Raw genomic sequence first — 7564 nt, forward strand, 5'->3', positions numbered from 1 at the left:
TTCACCACCATTGCATGGTTACAAACGCTTGACCTAAAAGGGTTTGTGAAATTTACTATGTAGATTTCTCTAGTATATGTAACGTGAAACAGTCCAATTTTGTAATTGTTTTTCAAACATTAACATGTTTTTTATGATTTCTAATTCTTTGTCTTTAATTTCAGAGTTTGTTTGGATTGAAGTGTTTTTGCTTCATGTAAGAAGAAAAAGTTTACTTTGCATATATAATAAGATAGCTAAATGATGATAAACTGTATAACTGAAATCATGTAAATCAAAACCTAGGTAGTAAAAATGGTTATATCTTACCGGCACATGCTTTTTTAGGGTTGGTAAAATTGCCGAAAGAAAGAAAGAAAGACGAAGGAATATCAATTCAATCGAGACAGAGCATCAAATCTTGTTTGAGTTTTGTTTTTGGGAAGTGATAGACCAACCGAGGATTTTCTCCCGAGAAATTACGATACACACAGCCCCTGAAGTCCACTGAGGAATTATAGGGAGTGGGTTTTTGGTCCCACCACATGTGTGTTGCGATAGAATTATCGGGAGAAAACTCTCGGGACACCAATCATTTCCGTTTGTTTTTTCAAAGTTTTCTTATGTGGACTACCACCTAATGTTGGGAGCATTGGGAGCACAAAAACTGTGAGTCACAAATCATTTTCGAAAAAAAATAATGTTTAGCTCTTATATTCAATGAACAAATAAAGGCGATTTTTAGGATTTCGGGATGAAATCTTGTCATACTCCTTTTATATTTTAGTTTTGGTCCTAAGATAATGACTTCTTCTTCCACTTGTCCTTAGGATTTCCATAATTTCATTGATCCACAAAAAAATAAAATAATCATAAACAATGTTTTATCAACATAAATCACCAACTCACCTAGAACTAATAATGCTACGGTAAACCCAGTATTGCTTCAATAGTACGAACTTGCAACGAGATATTTGTATTGCACAACTCCCAAAATCTTGCTTGAAGGGTAACTTCATCTCAATCGGATATCGGATAACAAATACTAGAGGGATGCGGATTATTGCAAAAATTGATTGATAAGAAGTTTAACTCTTCCAAGGGGATTTGTCCTTTTTAGAACCAATGATTTATACAATAAGCCGAAGCTCATATGGTCAAAATATACTCAGCGAAACTTATCACCTGTGGGCAGAGTTTTTTTTTTTGCTTCACATTTAAAGACGAAGTTGATGGTATACCCACTTGCTAAATTGGCATGATGCACTTAAAACCAAGAATGGTTCATCAACAGACATGGATACCTGAATTTAATCCTAAATCACCAACAATCTCTAACTCAGGTGTGGGTAAGATTTTATGATTTAGGTATTGAGTATTAGAGGAGAAAAAAAGGGGGAATTTTGACAAAATACACCACGTGGGATTAGTATTTCCTAAAGTACACCCGTCTTTTCTAAATTGCTAAAATACATTCAGTTTCACTCTTCCATCCCGTTTTCTCAATTCAACTGTCAACTGCTGTTAAATACCAACTCGAGCCGAGTTGAACTGATCTACAAATGACTGAAAAACCCCTGGCTGGAATAGACATGAAAAATCAAAAAACAATGGCATTGACACCCATTTCAGGAACCATCTTCTTTCATTTCCTTGTTGTTCTTACCTAAACACAATTATTCACTATTAAAATCAGTTGTAACCACAACAGTTTGCCATTGATTTCCGCTGAAAATTCGTATCGAAACTAACTCAAATTTCTTCCTTGTTTTCCATCAAAATTAGATGCAACAGGGTCTTGAAGACTCACTTCTACCATGACTAAAATTAAAATATATCACTTAAATCACTTGTATTCATAACCCATATCTCGGTAGCAACTTATCTTCTTAACTGATTTTCCGGTATGAAGAACCTGTCCAAGTTAAACTCAATCACACATAGAAAATCAGTCAGTACACGACTAGTTTCAACTGCAACCTTCTTCATTTCTTGTCCGAGCTCTCACTATATAAAAACTACAATGCAACACCAATTTATAGACAAGACCCATTGTAATCAAGACAACCACCACTGCATCACCCGTCGAACGTAGCCACATCACCAACTCCATTTTTATTTTTTGTCCTTCAAAATTTCACCACCGAGTGACTAGCTCAAATTATCCCCAACTTCATATCACAACAAACTTCTTTTCACCATATTCTGACGCGTTTTTCCATGTAAACAACTTCAACGACCATCCTCCATTCCATCAAACAACCCCGCATTGAAAATGTCAGCCATACATAGAACCTTTATATCACCTCCCCAATTCAATTTCTCAACCACTAATAATTCTTCTTTTTTAAGAGTTCACAATAAAACTTATCACTAACCCAAGCCAGCAGATTCATAATTCTTTCATAAACTTCATTGAGACCAATTTCAGTTACAAGAGTTCATCCCCAAAATCCGTAGTCGGATGGATATAAAAATTGCTGTCAAAGTTGCTGCAGAAAATAATATTATCAAAATCAAACTTAGAACCAAGTCATATTATTATCTCAATCAACAATGTAAACCCTAATTTTGAAAAATACCCAAAACTTTTAAAATTTACAAAGCCCTATTTTCAAATTGCTGAAATTATAAGGCATAATGAAGTATAAAAAAATAAAAATTGATAGCATAACACACTGATGAACTTTCCGCTGCATCACATACCTTTGTAATGAATAAATTGAAAGAATTTGATCAAAAATCTTGTCTAAATGGTCTGGAAATGGTGCTAGGCTTGTTAGCTGGTGGTTATGTTAGAAAAAGAAGATAGTGGTGGTGGTCATGGTGTTAGAAGAAGGGTGGTGGAACTTTTTTTTTTTACTGAAAGCGAGAATAACATAGAGATGAAGAAATCAATTTCTTCACAACCCTTTATATAATATTAAGGGTAAATATGGGGTTTCAGATTCAAAATGATATCTTACCCGTTGATTGGAAATTGTTGATGGATGGTCAGATCAAGTGATGGTAGGCCTTAACAGAATTTTGGATGGAGGGTGTATTTTAGCAATTAAGAAAAAAAAAGGTATACTTAGAAAATACTAATCCCACATGGGTGTATTTTGTCAAAATTCCCAAAAAGAAAAGAAAAACTTATTTAAGACTGCCAGCTAGTGTTGTTGGTAAATTAATCGAAATTGTTCCTCGGTCCTACTTGGTTGTGGAGCAACAAGTTCGGACTTGGAAATCGCCAAAACTTGGTCCGATACTCGGAATCTGTTTATTAATAATTTATATATTGTTTCTCATAAGTCATGATTTTTACCTAGTTAAACTTAAAAAAAAAAATTAACATGTAATCAAGTGTGTAATATTTTTATATTGAACGTATTTATCATGTATTTTGAAGGTTTTACTATTTTATAACTCTCATCTGAAGGGTTACAATTTTTTTTTTTTGATATGGTGCATGCAAGGCCAACTCGGAAAAATCGATAGCTTGTTTTGCTCAAAAAAACGGTCTAAAACGGCAAAATCGGCCGCCTTAGTTGCTAAAAATCTGGAATGGCTTGGAATCGGAAATCGTCTCGATCATATAGCCTGTAGCGATTACTCGGCGAGTAATCGTCATTGGAGAACAATTTTGACTACACTGGTTGTTGGTACTCCAATTAAAATGGGCTGTGGATATCGCCATAATGATGGGATAATGTGGTTAATTTTTCGCGTGCTGGTTTTGGTTAATTTGGTTGAGGATCTGCAAGAGGAAATCTTAGTTGAGAGAGATGGTTATGCATGCCTTATCATAAATGTATGAAATATTAACTTTCTTTTGCAAGTATTGTCGTGTTATAGGTTAGGCTTTGGGCGAATGTAAATTAAAAGCCTAGAAGAATGCCTCCACTGCCGCTTCAGCTGAGAAGAACTCTGCCAATACTGTTAGAGTAACTGATCCAAGAAAACAAAAATATGTTCCAAAATCTTTAGGAGAAAAACCTAATGTAAATGGTTAACCGAGAACCGCCAATAGTAATAAGAAAAACCTTGTTGAAGGTGAAATTAATTTGGCTGTCAATTATGAGAATGGGGACGTGGTGATAAGGATATGTTGATATCGATCCAGTTTTGTTAGACAATACTGACAATTAGCATTAAGAGATTAGTTATGCAGTAGATCTTATCTGATTGGTTCCTCGTGAATTAATGAATATTGTGTTATCTCCGATACGTTCATCCGGATGAGATATTGTCGATATATGAGAGAGCACGAATATAAGTAGTGTGGAGCGTGAAATTGTTTAGCAAATAGTTGTTCGAGCTGTTTATTAAGTCATGATGGAATTGCAAAAGAAATTGTTAATAAAAGCCCAAGTACCGCTACTAGTCCTGGTTGTAATGCTTGCTAGTGATGATATTAATAGATTAGAAGACTATCCATGTATACATATAATGATGAATATGATGACTATCCAGCTCTGGCATGCGCATCTCCAATGTGGGAGAATATAGTAATAAAAGATACTCCGGATATGATGACATCAAGTTTCACCGCTCTCAAAATGATAAACCGAAATAGAAAATTTATTGAAAGCTTATAAAATAAATTTTCAGATGAAACACTACGGGTTAGCTCATAAATGTAATCTTTCGCATTTCTCATCATTTTTTTTCTACTTCTTTTTCTAGAAATTATGTCTTTACCTCATGTTTTATTTTTTCTTCTTCCTTTTCTTAATTCTCCTATTGAGTTTAACTTAGAAAATAAAAAATAAAATGCTCCTCCTATATGCATTTTACTGTTGTTTTAAATTATGCAAAAATGCTCCGAAAAAAAACAAAATGCAAAAAGGTTCACCGACGTTTGATGTCCCGACTTACCCCAGTATGCCACTGACAAGAACATAAACTCCTTAGAGCAAGTCCAATGGGACTCATCTAATTTGATTGTTTGCCTGTCCGCGTGGACGAGCAAACTTAATTCTCACAGTAATCAACGGACAAATTTAACTAAAGTATCTACTTTAATACATAACTAGTGGAACCCGTTTTTATATTAAAAATATTTTTATAATGTTAAATGGGACCGTACATTAAAAAAATCTTATATAAAATATGTAAAAAGCTAATTTTGGCTAAATTTAACTAACTTCCATAGTTTTTTGTTTTTGTTTTAAAAATAGTGATTGTATCACTTTGAGACGACGGGTTCAAGTTGAACCGGACATCATCTCAACTTGAGACGAGTCTCGGTTCATATTGAGCCGATCGTCTCAATATAACTCGATCGTTTCAGATTGAGCCGATCGGCTCTATATGAGACGTGATGTACAAAATCTTTTATTTGAGGATTTACTCATCCGTTTTAGTGGTTTGCTAGTCCCACTGTAGATGTATAATCACCAAACCTAGCTGTTTGATTTGGACATGGAGTTGCTCTTACATTTCAAGCAAACAGTAATGAGCAAGGAGGCTGTCATGATTATTTTACAAGGTGGACTAGAAAAGTGTTTGTTCCAATAAGAAAAGTTCCAAGTGGTATGGGCAGAGAATTGAAGATTCTGGTATCCAAATAGGTCCACCTAGGTATCAATAATGATTTGGCTAATACAAAAGCAGTCAGTACTTCAGACTTCAGAGACCCAACTTATAATGGCGCGTAAAAACGACATCCAGGGACTACATCTCCGACAAACCTAACGTTCCACTGCCACAATACAATCAATCCATTCATTTTTGTTTTCCAATTTTTTGGGGTTTCAATTATCTTTTCACGAGACATTCACTTCACCGATTTCGTATATTTTTTTTTTCTTTTCGTAACTAGACTTCGTACAAACAGTTGAGTTAAACATGTTCCAGTGAATCAAAAACATAAACAGGTGAAAGAATTCATAACTTCATGCGTACCATACATGTGAATGTAGTGCATGAACAGACAAACCAAGACACGAAAACTCTGGCTCTTCTTTAAGGGCCATATTTTCTTATTTTGCTTATTAGGGGCCATACAAATGTAAGGAATGGCCCTGGTTGGACTTATACCACTTAGGAATTTCGACGCATGCGACAGACCAGAAAGAGGCGGGTGTAAGCTTCTGGCTCTCCTATATGCGGTGATAAGGAAAGAACTCGACAAGTGAGTGTTCGATGACCAACCCAAAGTAAAATCAAGATTTGATTCCATAACTGAAAGCAACGTTGATTACGGTCTTCAGTGATGACTTTGTAAACTGTAACAAAGCTATTAAGGTGGTTATCTCCCCTCCTTTAAAACACTAAGTCATATGAGCTCCCACATCGCACGGTGAATGTGACACACCTCTCAAATTAAATTAGATAAAAGCTTTGAAGTAGAGCAATCCTGAAGAGGACAAGTGTCGAGACTCTATTGTTCCGAGCATAAAAAATTGAATAACACTCCGTTTACACTCTGTATTTAACTGGCCCGTAAGCAAAAACATGAGTATACAACACTTATGTTTCGATCTACATCTTAATAATTAATTACACTTGGTTTACACCAAATACTTAACTGGACGTTACTAACGCCAGTTAGGTAGACAAAACTTCCGTTAAACAATAAACAAAAGTAAGATACCATTCATATACTCTATCATCTCTTATTCACAAAACATCCAGGAAAATTGACGAGTATTCAAAGGAGATCAGAGATGTGCAGTGTTGATGAAAAGGAACTGATGAGATAATTAAGAAGAACACAGATTGTGGGTTTGGATTGATAATCGAGATTGAGAAGAACAGTTAGAGACGGGTCTTGATTTGTCTCTGAGATAAAGAGAGGAGATATATTATGAACTCAGGGAAGAAATTGGGGATCTATTTCCCTAGAATCGAGAACCTAGAGAAGAAATCAGAAAAGAAGGTAGAAGTGATGTTGTTGGTGGAAGTTAGGTTTCAGATGATTACGAATTTGAAGTGGTTTTGCTGTTGAAGATGGTGTTCAGTCGATTAGGGTTTGTTGGTGCTGGTGATGGATGGATGTAATTTTGGTTGTTTTCGATAATCGGTGCAAGAAATTGGAGATTGAGATGAAGGTGATGCTGCTGTGAAGAGATCAAGCGAAGCCTACACATTCCAGTTACTGCTCATGTGAGTTCGGTTGCTCATTTAGTACGAATGCCAACCTATTGAAGCTACAAACTCAATAACTTATATAAGGGAATTTTGATAAAGTGACCCAGTTTTGAATTAGGGTAAAAAAAAAGTGCTTCGCTTTTTTGCACTTTTCTAAACTGTCCCGTTTTTTTTCTTCAAATAACGCTTTTCATCCCGTTAAATGCAAGGTGGCAGTTATCTCACCTGTTAAAAAGTCATATTTACCCCTGAACTATGTCATGAACTATGAACCCTAACCATGAACCCTAAACCCCTAACCCTGAACTATATCATGAACCATGAATCCTGAACCATGAACAACGAAGCCTGAACTATGAACCCTAAACCCCTAACCCTGAAACCTGAACTATATCGTGAACCATGAACCCAGAACCATGAACTTTGAACCCTGAACCTCAAACCCCTAACCCTGAACCTCGAACCCTAAATCCATGAACCGAGCTCGACGAACCTGAAAAAATGAAGT

General features: G+C 35.5%; 1 long non-coding RNA gene across 1 annotated transcript; it reads right to left on the bottom strand.

Moving 5' to 3' along the window:
- Window positions 1-1411: 1411 nt before the first annotated feature.
- LOC113273880 lies at window positions 1412-2846 on the bottom strand. Its single transcript, XR_003322644.1, has 2 exons — window positions 2686-2846; window positions 1412-2471 (listed from the first exon to the last, which is right to left on the bottom strand). It is a non-coding gene; the product is annotated as an uncharacterized LOC113273880 (long non-coding RNA).
- Window positions 2847-7564: the final 4718 nt, after the last annotated feature.

Source organism: Papaver somniferum, chromosome 4, assembly GCF_003573695.1.
Source record: "Papaver somniferum cultivar HN1 chromosome 4, ASM357369v1, whole genome shotgun sequence".
Classification (NCBI taxonomy): Eukaryota; Viridiplantae; Streptophyta; class Magnoliopsida; order Ranunculales; family Papaveraceae; genus Papaver; species Papaver somniferum.